The sequence below is a fragment of the Xyrauchen texanus genome, chromosome 4 (assembly GCF_025860055.1).
Source record: "Xyrauchen texanus isolate HMW12.3.18 chromosome 4, RBS_HiC_50CHRs, whole genome shotgun sequence".
NCBI lineage: Eukaryota > Metazoa > Chordata > Actinopteri > Cypriniformes > Catostomidae > Xyrauchen > Xyrauchen texanus.
The window spans coordinates 9155170-9170371 of NC_068279.1; the positions used below are offsets into that span (position 1 = coordinate 9155170).

The window sequence follows — 15202 nt, forward strand, 5'->3', positions numbered from 1 at the left end:
ATGAAGTCTTGAAGTGTTGCGCTTGCAATTATAGCTGTGTTTAGTTTAGCATTTACACCTTAAAGGAATAGTTCACCCAAAACTGAAAAACAAATCTGTCAACATTGAAACACAATGATGGAAATTTAATTAAAACTACTCATTTTCATGCATTTGCAGTTAATTGGCACTAGGATTGTCAACTGGTCTGAGAAACTAAATTCAAACTTTTACTTTAATTATTACCAAAATTCGAATTCATCAGATGTTTTAATTGATAAAGTTTCCTTGGTCCACGGGGCTCATTAATACATATAAACCATGCAGCACTGTTAAATGATTGTAAATATCATTCCTAGCTGTTAAAAAAAGAGCATTCCATTACCCTAACCCTAATGTGCGTAGAATCAAAATAAAGTTTTAGTTTGTTCATATTCTCAAATGTTAAGTAAAATGACAAATTTAGTAGAAGGTTCCGTGTAACAGTGTTGCACAGACTCAAGCTTCATAATAACATACATACCACAGTATGTTTCATTCATTACATTTGTATGTACGGTTGTAATATTTCCAGATAGCCATGTTGTTCAGCTGAACTCATTGTTGAAACGGCTCAGACTATGATCCAAGGGGCAGTTCAAACAGACGGTGCACAAAAGAATGGAACTGAACAGGTGGATCTCGAACCACACATTTCCAAATGGAACTCCTTTCCGGTCAAAGCGTTTTAAAAACAAATTTCTTAATCTGAGAAACACTGATTAGAAAGCAAGACGCTAAGGCCAAATATCTCCACCTAAGGGGCTATTCACACGGGATTGTTTTGCAACCATCCAGTTTACAATTTGTTGTTCTACGTAAACACGCTAGATGAACATCTTTGTTTCACTGTGTTTTGATGATTATGCAACATCTTGTGCAGGGTCACTGTTTTTTTTTTTGGATCCTGTGTCAAAAAAAAAAGAACAATGACCGCTTTGCAGATCCTTGGCATTTTAGCTGTCAGTTTGTCCAGATACTCAGGTGACATTTCACCCCACAATTCATGTAGCACTTGCCATAGATGCGCGCACTTCTCACGCAACTTACAGTCTAGCTGATCCCACAAAAGCTCAATGGGGTTAAGATCCATAATATTCTTTTCCAATTATCTGTTGTCCAATGTTTGTTTCTTTGCCCACTGTAAACTTTTCTTTTTGTTTTTCTGTTACTAAAGTGACTTTTTCTTTGCAATTCTTCCCATAAGGCCTGCATCCCTGTGTCTTCTCTTTACTGTTGTACATGAAACTGGTGTTGAGCAGGTAGAATTCAATAAACCTGTCAGCTGAGGAAATGTGAGGCATCGATTTCTCTGACTCTGATGTACTTATCCTCTTGTTAAGCTGTAAATCTGGCCTTCCACATCTCTTTCTGTCCTTGTTAGAGCCAGTTGTCCTTTGTCTTTGAAGACTGTAGTGTACACCTTTGTATGAAATCGTCTGGCAATTGTTTGGGCAATTTTAAGCATTGTATAGCCTTTTATACCTCAAACAATGATTGACTGAGTTTCTAGAGAAAGCTGTTTCTTTTTTGCCATTTTTGACCTAATATTGACCTTAAGACATGCCAGTCTATTGCATACTGTGGCAACTCAAAAATGTCCTAACTATGTGATCCGTTGAATGCCACTTTGGTGAATTAAAGTACCAATTTCCTTCTGAAAGAGCAAAATCTGTACATTATTCCAAACTTTTGGCTGCCAATGTAAGTCTTTTGAAACCATATGATAGCTTTAGGTGAGGAACAGGCTGAAATAGAATTCGCTATCCACTAAAAAGCATGACATCTGCACGTTCATGAGAGAAGTAGCAATGATGTTTTTACATGATCGTTTGAAAATGAATCATTTCTTTTGAGTTGGATCTTTTTAAAGAATTGGTTGACAAACTAGACCACTATTATAATATATTTTTTATTTTGTTTGTTTTATTATTTCATTGTAATTGTATGGAGGTGAGAAACCATCAGAGTCTAAAGTAGTGTTTGACTGATATTGTTTTTTTAATGGCCAGTGCTGATATCCAGAGAGCAGGGTGGCCGACATATATCACACAATTTAATATAGTAAATAACATGTACTTTAAATTGTTAAAAAAATAATCTTAAAAAAAAAAAAGTAATATTTAGCTTATTATAAGAGGTTCTTGGCACCCTTGTGGGCTCAAGAAATTAGCCAAAAGGGAAAATTGATTTGCCGATGATTAAAAATTATGAATATCAGCATGATTTATGGGCCTCTGAGATGTATTGGTCAACCACTAATAAGAATGTATTATTTTGTGTAGGTTTGGAATGACATGTGGGTGAGTAAATGATAGAAATATCACTTTTGGCTGAATTAAATCTGCACATTTTTTACTGTAACTGGGATTTCTTTCAAAACTCTTGCAACATCCTTTACCTCAGATATGTATGGAGAGGAGGAATACAAAAACAGTCTTGTTTACTTTTCCTGTGAATAGTTAAGGCTGTAAAACCAGTATGAAAACAAAACATACACCCAAAAAGAGAGCAGGAGGAAAACAAAAAAAAAAAGCAAGCGGGAAATTTAATTAGCGGTTGTCCATCCTGAGGCACAGTGATTGCAGCCACTGGAGTTAGCAGGATGCCAATGGGCTTTAAATTAGTGGTTGTGTTTTTTGACTGATCTTTGTGAAGGGAAAGGACAGAGAGGGGGAAAAGCCTTGAGAATGATAAATGGAGAAGAGGGCAATTTTACGACCCCTCAGGATGTCACCGCCATAGCTGGGGAACCAAAGCTAGAGTTCATTCTATTAATGAAAAAATAATGAACAGTGTTTTTCCTCCCACGGAAACTTCTATGACATCACCATCTCGCTGTCATTGTGTTGTTTCGTTGAGGCTCTGCTGATGGGATCATGTGGGTATCATCGAGAGAGGAACATTTAGTTCTTCCAAATCAACACCATTTAGTTGGTCCAAATGCAGCCATTGATAATGAATGCTGATGACATATTGGGTTAAGCGGCAGGAAACATTTACCTATCGGGAATATATAACCTGTGGAATTGTAGAATTAAATTTGTGTTTTTGGGCCTTGTTTAGACTTTATGTTTGGACTTACAGTATAGTAGTTTGGGCTGTTGCTCTACAACAACAGTGTTATCTTTTACATAAATTCACTTGATGTCTATTTGCATGAAGAATTTAAAGGTAATGTGAGTAATTTTTTGAAGATGTTAAAAAATGTGGATAGATGGCTATAAGTAACTCATTGGTAGGTTGAGTCCCCCCAAAAGTATAAAAAAATGTTTCTCTGTGCTATCAAAATGTTCTTCTGTTTGAGTGGCCTGATATAGCAGTATTGGCTAAACAAATGGCACAAGGAAAAGATTATTCAGATTAGGGGTGTTAAAATTCCCTCTAACAAGGATTCAATTACGATTCTTTACCTAATGATTACGATGCATTGTGAAATCTGAAAATTGGTCACGATACGATCCAATTAGATTTTGTAACGATTTATAACCATTTTTAAAAATATTCAGAAAATTTATTTTGATTTTACTGAACATTCCTACTATAGACAGCACCTAAATGCACCACACTTGAGCACTAGGGTCACATATGCATTTAGCACCAAGGAGGATTGGTTTATATATGTTTAGCTGCATATATTAACAAAAAAAATGCATTGGATGAAGTCAAGTCAAGTGGTTTTTATTGTCGTTCAACCATATACAGTTAGTACAGTACACAGTTAAACGTGACAACGTTCCTCCAGGACCATGGTGCTACATAAAAACAACATAGGACAAACACAGAACCACATGAGACTACACAGACTAAATAACATACCTATATAAAGTGCATGTGCAAACGTGTGCAAAAAGTATGGGACAGTACAATACATTTCTAAAAATGAACAGGACAATGGGCACAGTGAGAGACAGTGCAACGCTAATCAACAACAGACATTTAGCTTACTGGTTAGTTCGCTTCAGAACTCACTATTTCTCCCTATTCCCTATATTCTGTAGCATTTATTATGAAAAAGAATGAAATAGTGAGTGTTTTTGTTCACACCAAGGGCTACCCACCAATCATATTTAAGGTTGTCATGATTACTCTTATTTAATTAGATTACCAGATTTAAAAAAAAGCTCATTTTATTACAAAATTGCCAAAACGACAAATTGAAAATAAGATTTTAGTGACACAGTCCACAGACGAGGGTGCGAACACATTACGAAAAGAGGTGTAAACTGTGTGATAGCACTTCACTTTAGATTTGAAAGACAATGCAGGACTTAAAAACATCACTTCAGCAATGCAACAGCACTTGAAAAGATGACATCCAGTTTACACAAACCCACGGACACACAAGTGGTATGCTCATCTGCATGTGATTCAGTGCTGCGTGTCCAGAATGTGCGAGAGAAGTGGAGACCTTCATCGCCACACAGGACACGCTGAACTAAACAAAAAAAAAAAACATTGGAATGTGCTCGAACCTATTTATCGACACAATCATTTTGCAGTCTAGGCTTTTATTAAGCAACATAAAATAATGTCAAGAAAAAGATGTCTGTCAGACTTGATTAAAGTTACAAAAACATTTATGGATGCACAAACACATTCTGTTCAATAAATCTAACCAAATCCAGATGATTTAAGGAGGTTATTTTCTATTGAGTTCTATTCTGTGTAAATTAATTTCCATTTGTATGTAATGCGATCTTCTCATGCAAATTAGATTTTGTGATGATTGTTTAAAAAATAATCACAATGCCCCAAAAATATTTATATCCGATAAATATTTGATAGTTTACAGGTAAAACTCAATGTGGGAACACCTGGAGTAGCCAATCTCTGTCAGCTTGAATATGCATCTATTTATATTATAGGTCTGCTTTGGGTGTCTGTTGGCTTTAGCTATTGTTTGCACAGTTGTTTTGTTGTTGTTATTCAATCGTAAAATTCATCAAAACTAATTAATGCATTTAAGCCAAACATGACTTCACCTCGATAACTTTATGCAATCTGTAATATTAGATATTTTTTCAGATGACTCAATTAATCATCAGAATAATTACTAGATTTCTCGATTACCAAACGAATCTACAGTGACAGCCCTAATCACATTTATTTAAGATAAATTCTATTCTTGGTTAAAATAATTTATGAAGAAAACTCATTTTTATGGAGACACAAGCAAAATGAACAATATACTATAATCTGAGAAGGCAACGACATTGCATCCATCTGACTAAAGTAAGTTCAAACAGTTTTTAATAAAGACACAGAAAACCAAACGTCTTGGTTACTGTTTTAATCTCTGTTGACTGATAGAGGGAACGAGACGTTGTTTTAATGAATTGACTCTAGGGGGCGATCTTGAGAGCCCAAAACACCTTCAGATCTTTGAGAAAAGGCCAATAAGAATTGGCGAGTTGAATTTGCATGCCACTCCCCAGACATACAGGCATATAAGAGGGAGGCCAGCAGGCAAGTTCATTCAGGTTTTGCACTGCGTAGCCGACTGTTACAGTGGTACAGTTCTGTCTTTGGCAAGAGGGACACAAGTTGTGACATGACACGGAGCGTAAACTGCCTTGGCGGTTTACGTAGGCCACCGTCAAGGTGTTGTCCGTCCGGACCAACACGTGCTTGCCGTGAATCAACTGTCATAGCTTTCGCAGGGCGAGCAGTACCGCCAGCAACTCGAGGAGTTGGGGAGTGGTCTGTATACCAGCTCCTGAGTTCCTGCAGTCAGCCAAAGGATCGAGTCCTTCAAATGGTGCCCTCCACGACCACATCAGCTCGTCATGCACCTCCGGGAAGAACCGGGCTGCCACACCTGAAGGTGGCAGTCCGGTCGATTCTTCAGCATCCGACAACACCGTACCCGTAGTTAGGAGGGCCGGAAAGGGGGACAGCTGAAAATGCGCTCCCTCGAAAGGAGAGCCACACCCGTAAAGTGGCCATGGTCATGTTCTCGCAGTGAGAACATGAACCATCCTCGAACACTTCCTCAACGTGACATTGGCCCAGACACGTGAGGCAGTGTTTGTGACCATCAGAGGTGGAGAGGTAACGACCACATCCAGGAACTGCACAGAGACGGAATGGCATCTTTAAAAAGATGTGTCTTTAAAAAGACGTTCAGAGTCACTCTGCACACTCTTTTAGAGAAAATAAACTCTTTCAGAAGTGTAGGGGTGTAGTCTGCAGCGGAAAGCAGAGTGGAGAGAGACCGCTGTAAAGCAGATCCAACAGCAACGCTCTAAAAGGGAAGGTGAATGAGTGAGCAGACGACTTCAGCTTGCTGTAGTGCGACCGCTTGGCTCCGAAGAAAAAAATCTGAATGAACTTGCCTGCTGGCCTCCCTTTTATACCCGTATGTCGGGGGGGGAGTGACTTGCAAAATTCAACTCGCCAATTCTCATTGGCCTTTTCTCAAAGATCTGAAGGTGTTTTGGTCTCAAGATCGACCCCTAGTGTCACTTCATCGACACAACATCGAGTGAGTGACAGAAGGGGATCTTGGCAGCATCCATCCATCCATTTTATCGTATGTAGGTTTGTGGGGTGAACTCAGCCGCATAAACTTTGTTAATTTCAAATTGCGCTGTCTTTCCCCTCTACTCCGTGTCTTTTGTGAGAAGGCTTGTAAAATATGAGACTGTCACATTAGATATTAATATAGTAATGATAATCGATTCTTAAATTCTGTAATTTATGCATCGGAATTACTTTGACAGATGAGATGCACCGCACTGCATAGATGCGTTTTTACATCTCTAATTCAGATATATCAGAATTTGTAAATGTAATATTGTGTCTCTACTTTGAGTGGCTGCAGAGCTCTGTATTTGCCTAGTTACAGATTTCGTCCCTTTGCTTGGTGCCCCCTCGCTCTCTCACACACAAACACACGCGCACACACAAACAGACATACACTTGCACACAAAGTGCAAGTGTAATTTCTGGTTATGCAACAGGACCTGTGAGTGGTCAGATTTTGTGCTTAGAAAACAAATTCCTGCTTTGAAATAAGAGATAAAGTATATTTTAGGGTGGTTTGATTAAAAATAAAAAATATATATATACATCAATGAGTTGTGCAGGAAGAAAATTTAATTCAGAGCTCTTAAGTGTGCAGTCAAACTAGCTGTAAAAGAAATGAATGGCAGCTTTATTCACTGGAACTAGTAAGAATATTAAATAAGCAGTACACCCTTAGAGTTGGGTAATTAACAGGTGAATGTTCCCACTGTAAAAACAAGTTATTAAAACAATGTTTATTAGCTGCAATGCATTATGTCATGAAATATTTTGGCCCAGTCTATATACCCCATTCTATAGCCCAGTCCTTAGACTATTTAAGTTATTTTGTCTATTTATCTTTTCAATTGCTTAAACATTTATTGCTTAGTTAGAAGAATAAAAAAGCTGTTCTCAGATCAGGTCCAACAAGAAGTTGACCTTCTGTTCAGGGTCTCCTAGTGCCTTCCTTGAAATGATCCTTTATTAGTTCTGCACTACTTAACAGGGGCCTCCAATGAGACTGCCATTTCAGTTAGGTCACTGCGTCCACTAACCGGGCCAAAATCAAAACCTGTTTTATGGTAAATGACCATGGACGATGTGACTACTTGCAGTTAAGACCCTTTTACCTCTCGCCTTCAGTGAAAATGCTTCAAAATAGCCCATAAAAATTGACTTGGTCAATGCAAGCTTTAAGTGAAAGTTAAAATGAGACATGTCTTCATCTTAAACATTGATTCGCTAACACTGATGTCACTGAAATCATGTAGAATTCTCATTCAACTGGGTCAGGGCTTTAAGGAATTGTTGAAATAGACTGAAATGCCCAAGAAAGGCGTTTTTATGTCAGTAATTTGACGACATCTAGATTAGACTTCATAGTGACAATCAATGGTTCTTGTGAATGAAGGATCTTGGGTATTGAATACACTTTCTTCTTTTAAAGAGACAAAATGTTATTTTAGAAATTAGCTCATTCTCAAACAGGGTTTCTGCGGGTCTTAAGTCTTAATTCGCCAATCCGCAAAACAAGGCCTTAAAAAGGTGTTAAATCAGAGCAACAAGTCACAAGTCAAATTCATAAGGTCATGGCATTAAATGTTGTATGAGGGATTGTTTTCTTGTTGCGGTATTGTTTTCTCATTGCGTTTAAGTTGGGTGGCCAGACGTCCCATTTTGAAGAGGTGTGTCCTGGTGTCCCGACAATTCTCTAAACATTGTAATCATGTCCTGGTTTCAGCTGGTAGGCTCGCTGATTTTTTTCTACTTACATTTGATATACTAATTTTCCTTCTCGCTATTGTCTTTGGTATCGTTTGCAGAGAAGAGAAGCAGTTTCGAAGCGTTGCACGTTGATTTGATGATACTTTCATTCTAGTCTTTCTGCAAATCTGCTGAAATGGATCTGGATACCAAGGCAATGATGTCATACGCTTGGCGCTCACTCTTTGTCATCCTGTCATTCAGCACAAGTGCACCAATAAAAAATGTGTTTTCAACAGCGAGCTGAAAAAGCCAATCAATTTTTTTTGTGGAGCATGGGAATATGTAAGCGAGTATTTTTCTGAAATGTTTATTTCCCCATGTGCACGGAGGTAAATCAGACAAAGTCACATTTAGACAGCTACATTGCACATTTATGTAGTACAAGTACTTATATGGTCTGCTGTGGGGGTTGAATTTTGAATTTTTGGTTACAATATTGTGAAGTCATTTCATAATTACACATGCAATATAACATCATATGGAAAGGATAGGCTACATGGAATTTGTACTTTAAAAAAAGCTAAAATGTGGATAAATCGTGAAAAAAAACAATATAAAATATAAAATTTCACAAACTATATAGCCTATACAGTTAAGTGCAGAAGTCTCTATAACCCTTTTGTTTTTATAAGTTTCCACACCCCTTTCAGAATGTATACAAATAGCCTATAAGAGATTATATTTTTTTTTATGTAGTACTGCCCTTCAAAAGCTACATAACTCGTAATTTACTCTAATTTACACAAATCATACTGTTCAAATGTTTGCACCCCTTGGTGGTTCTTAGTTATTTAAAAAAAAAAAAAAAACATTTAACCAGGAAATAAAAACTCTTGAGATTTAAAATCTCTTTTGCAAGAGGGTCCTGGCCAAGACAGGCAGCACACTTGGTTAAAACAAAAAACATTTAAACATAAAACAAATATGTCAATTTCATATACAAAATGTACACATCACTTAAAACAATTACAATCATGTAAATCTGAGGCCAATTCATTTAAGATACTCTTAAATTGATTTAGAGAGGCCAACTCTTTAAAACATAATTTATCTTGTAACTGGTTCCAATTCAATGGAGCAACATAACTAAACGCCCTTTTACCCATATTTGTACAGATTTTCTGAATATTTAAAAGATAATAATCTTGTTAATGAAGACCATTATTCTTTACACCTTTTTAAAAGATATACTGCTGTAGATACAAAGGAAGCAAACCCAAAATAATTTTATAGATAAATATGTACCACTGCTTAAGTCTATGTGATGACAACGTGGGCCATACAACCCAAGAGTACAGCAAACAATGATGGGTAAGGGCTTTTGAATTAGTAATAAACCTTAGTGCTCCATGATAAACTAAATGCAACATCTGTAAACACTTAGGCTCCTGCATATAAATAATATCACAATAATCCACACTGACATGAAAGTAGAAACTACCAATCTCCTCCTCCTATTTGAAAACATCATAAGGTTAGATTCATCTGCTTTTAAATCCCTCAATGTTTGATGAACTATATTAAAATCAAACTGAAGATGACTCCGAGCCTGATCCAGTGTTGTCGCATCATGTCATGCGTAGATGAAAATAAGAGTATGTGATATTTAGCCCAATATTATTAATATATAAAATATAAATAATAATGGCCCAAGGACCGATCCCTGTGGTACACCTTTAATTACATTCAAAGTACTAGAAGTGATACCACCAATATTTATGTTGCCTTCTTGAGCATCAAGAATTGTTTGCACCTTTTGTAATAGTTGTGTATTAGTCCCTCAAATATAGCCACATTTGGGAAGAACTCAAATGTGCAGAAGATGCAGAGAAACCAAATAATTTTACTGTAGTTGGGTTTTTTCTTTAGAAAAGTGGACATCTTCACTGCTCAGAATAAAGCAGGGTTTCATGAACTATTATTACACAAACAGTATTTGATCATCTAGAAAGCAACACACCATATTAGAACCAAGGGAATGTAAACTTAACAGGATCATGTGTAAATTCAGTTACTATTTTGTCATGTGGAATATATGTAAGGATGTGTTATGTCAAATAGCTTCTTCGGGGCAGTGCTAAATTTTTATGATCCCTCATTTAAAAAATATTAGCTTCATAAAACCTGAAGAAACCCTGTTCAAACAAACCTTGACGTCATTGAACCACCCAGGACTTAATCTTACCATTCGATTAATTTGAGGTATACAATACACAAAAAGGCATTACTCACTTTGGACTTCACAGAGTCCAAATAACATATATAGGAAGAATATTAAGGGTGATTTGCCGTTTTACTTTTAAGATGTGCATGGTAGAACATTACTTCATAGAGATTTAATTGTAGTACAGTGTGGCGTATTGTTAAGTTTTAATGAATAAAGGTGAAAATCTAAAAAAGGAATGAACCATAATGATGCTAACTATGATAATTAGGATTCTTTATAAAATATCTTTGTTTCTTGAGCAATATGTTCAATGTACAGGTAGTGTTGCTGAAGGGATAGGAAGTATCATTTAGAACTAGGTTTATGGTTTATACTGTCATTTGTGTAACTACATGACTTTTACAAGCTTCATAAAAAAAAAAATCACCCATAAAAATCTTTTTAATTTGTAACACACTGTCCTCATGGTTGCTGTAAAATGCAGCGGTTGTTGCTTAATGGACTCTTTTGTCCATAAGACAAATATTAAACAGTAAGAGTAAGCCCTCATGAGGTGTGTGTGCGTGTGCGCTTGTTCGTTCGGTTGTTCGTTCCTGCTTGTTGGCATGTGTTGTATGGTCTGTACTCAATTTCTAAGTAAAAGGATTTGGTGCATTATGGAGAATATACAGTAGCACAAATAGCATGCATACTAACATACCCAATAGATATATTGGTGCAGTACATACTCAAGCAATAATGTTCAAGAAACTGTGTTATATTGTTAGTCTATATTGCACAGCATTGAATGCCTTTATGGGTTATCAAGCGGTTCCAACATTACTGACTAAATTTTTCATTGAAGCTTTATTTTATTGGGGGAAAAAAGTAATATATATATATATATATGAAAGAGAATGAATGTCAGACTTTGAAGTCCCTTGAGAGCACAATGTAAATTCCAAGGTATATGATTGTGGTAATCAATGTATTGAAGTATCATGGTATTGGCATCTGATCATTGCACCAGAGAGAAGTGTAAACATGAGCTAAGTGTATTATTTGGATTTTCATATTATGTGTAGCCCAGGCAAACCCAAAGTAATGAAGGCATACAGACTTCCACTGACTATGAGTAACCAAGAAGGCACAGTTTTTACTTTATTTTCTCTCTTTGCCATTTCCATTTTTCCCACTCCAGGAACCTAGGACTTGCAGTAATGTCTTGGCACTTTCAGAGAAAATTAAGGGTGATGAAAAGAAAATCTCACCACATGCAAGTAAATTCTAAATGAGGATAGTATGCCTTTATCTTTGAGGAAACCCAAAGGCCAGAAGGCAACCTGAAATTACAGCGTAATGGCAGAGCTTTGCTTACTGAGTACTTAATTACTTTAATTATAGCAGTGCGGAGAGATTCACTGAGTGCATGTAGGATTTCTGAAATGTAAAAAGGGACAAGGGGGAGAAATCGAAAGGAAAAAGTTGAGAAAGCAGGAAGAATGGAGAGGTGGTTGCTTTAAAAGACTATACATGTACTGTAGTTAGGGCTACAACTAGTGATTATTTTGATAATTGACTAATTATTGTCGATTATTCGACTATGTGTTATTGCAACGATTAATCATTAGTTTTTAACCGACTATTCAGCTTGTGCCTAGACTTAAAAGTTGTATTACACATGCTTACTAACAATAAAGAGGACAAAATCATCTTTTAAAAATATCTCTAAATGACATTCACTGAATTACAAGGAAAAAAATACTTTGATTTGTATTGTTTAATTCATTAAAACAATTCACTGCAAAAAATCTTATTGTTTTCAAGTGTTTGTCTTGTTTTCCATTTAAAATGATCTACAAATCCTTAAAACAAAGATACATTTACTTGAGAAGCAACATACAATATATTTAGACTTGTTTTTAAAGGAAGTATCTTGAATGTAAGTGTATTTTGTATATAAGTGTATTTTTTTACCTGTTCATACTTTTGCCAGTGCAGTAAAGAAAAAATAGACTTATATTCGAGATCTATTCTCTGAAAGCGACTATAAATATCTTATATGTTGTTCTCAGGTAAATGTATCTTGTTTAGGATTTATATTTTAAAATATTTAAATATTATATTCAACATTCTCTGATAACACTTATCTTCTGCAGTATAGCTCCTAAAGTTTTAGATATTTATATTGGAAAACAAATTAAAAAAAGACAAATCTTAAACCATATTTTTTGCATTGTATAATAGGCTAAGACTACACTCTCTCACCTTTTATGGTCACTTCGATTCAACTTTAACACACAAAAACCAATAGAGCTTGAATAGCTGATTTTCTTCATGATAAGATGCACACAGTGACACGTTAATTTGATTCACTACATCATGAGCATCATGTTATAATCTAGCTGCAGCATATTCTCTCATAAAAGAGAAAAAGCCCACTGTAAGTCAAGTTACATTGGACAAGTATTGACCCTTAAAGGACAAGGTTGATTTTAAATTGAATGATTTATTTCTGACACTTGTTGCAGTAGGGCATTTATGCATTTCAAAGGTGCTGTCAAAGATCCATCTGTCTGTTGATTTTTCAGACTTCAAAACTACATGTAGCAGAACAGGAGCATGCTTGTGGTGCATGAAGGGCTTTCGTTGCATTTGACTGGTGGGCAGTGTGTGATGGGGGTGGGACACCTGAAAAAGGTGTGTCAGGGGGGTTGCATAGTTCATCTTGGAGCTTTGGGGCGGCTGTGGCTCAGGTGGTAGAGCATATCGGCTGCTAATCGCAGGGTTGGCGCAAATGACTCCACATGCTGAAGTGTCCTTGGGCAAGTCACTGAACCCCAAGTTGTTCCCAATGGCAGGCTAGCGCCTTGCATGGCAGCTCTGCCGCCATTGGTGTGTGAATGTGTGTGTGTGAATGAGTGAATGCGACACAGTGTAAAGCGCTTTGGTAACCTCCAAGGTAAAAAAAAAAAGTGCTATATAATTGCAGACCATATACCATTTAAATTGTTTTGCTCGCATGAGGCAAATTGCTACAATGCAGAGCTTGCTCAAAGTAAATTCTACGCCTTTTTCTATTTGTCTGTTTGACACGTGCTCTCTCTCTCACTTTGTTGCTTTCCATTCTTCCCTTGTTCTTTCAGCCATGCTTTTTACTTCTAAAGCTCTTTTATCAAGCACTATTAATAATTAACTAACATTGCTATCTTCAAAAGAGCCGAACCACAGCTGAAGAGTTCTAAGCACATTGATGTGAAGCAAGCAAGGTAGAGAGAGGGAGTTCAGTCTATTTCCGCATTCCTTTGGATCAGTCAATCAGCTAAATGGTAGTATGAATCTAAATGGTGACAAGACATAAACAGTCATTAACTTCCACTTGTTTTTCATCTCAAGGATGGTGTTCCCTCATCCAGTATCCAATGACTCACACTGGATTCTTCCTCATTCAAATGTTTACTGAGCATATTCACTTTTATATGAAAATGACAGACCATCATCAAAGACTGTTCAGTATGTCTTGTAGCATAATAAAATATTTCAAAAATTAAATCATCCATCAAAAACGCCTTTCGTTTTTACCACCATACTTTTTTTTCCATATACGTACTGCATAATGTTTTTTTTTATTTTATTTGTAACACTTTACAATAAGGTTATTTATTTATTCGTTAATGCATTCAAGAACTAACAATGATAGCTACGTTTTTACAGTATCATCTAGATTTATGAAATGTCAGTTGTTCATGGTATTTCATAATGCATTAACTAATGTTGGCATATACAGCTAGTAAATATTTATATTAATAGGCCTATATGCTGAAATAAGAGTGCCACATAATTGTGCCACCTAGCTTGGTGTCTCAGCGGATAGCACTGTTGTCTCACAGCGAGAAGGTCCCGGGTTCTAGTCCTGGCTTACCCAGGGCCTTTTTGTGTGGCGTTTGAATGTTCTCCCTGTTTTTGCATGGGTTTCCTCCTGGTGCTCTGGTTTCCCCCATAAGTCCAAAAACATGCAGGTTAAGTGAATTGGAGACTCTAAATTGCCCCGTATGTGTGAGTGAGAGTCCCGCAGCCACTGGGGGTTGCGTCAGGAAGGGCATCCGGCGTAAAACTGTGCTAAATCAAATATGTGAAGTGGACCCTGCACCCACGCGGGACAAAACACTAGGAAAGAAGTTTATTTCAATTTTAATGTTTATTTTATTTATTTATTTTTGCCACTTTTTATGTTTATTAGTGTATGTTTTGTGTTTGATTATAATCAAAAGTGACGAGCTGTATATGTGCTGTACTCAACCAGGTGTTTTTTGACCCGAACAAAACAGGTGTTTGGAATTTTTTCCCAAAACAGAAGGGTTAACAGTATAAAGGACATATAATGAAAAGGATATCAATAGGAAATAATGGAAGAACCATTATATAATAATGCAAGATCCAGTTTCTTCATTGCTTTTTATTATAATTTTTTTTTGCATCTCTTGTGATACCATCTGGTGTATAAAACTTTGATGGTAAATCCTAAGGGAAAAATACTCACAAAACACTGTTAAACTATCTTCTGGAGTAGGTACCTAGCTAAAGTGGTAAACCGATCATACCAATTACAAATTCTTGCTTTGCTGTTATTACATTTGAACTAAACAAACTTTCATTTTGCCCTTAATTTAAGGCTTATAAATCACTTTTGACATAAATGAACGGTGTAATAGCAACTGCGGGTACATGCATTGTTTCTAGAACAGTCATTGGCAATTTCTC

At 36.4% G+C, this 15202-nt stretch overlaps 1 protein-coding gene across 1 annotated transcript in view; it reads left to right on the forward strand.

Moving 5' to 3' along the window:
• The window catches only part of LOC127643274 (E3 ubiquitin-protein ligase znrf3), a 104061-nt gene that overhangs the window by 71943 nt on the left and 16916 nt on the right, over positions 1-15202 (forward strand). The window lies entirely within an intron of this gene.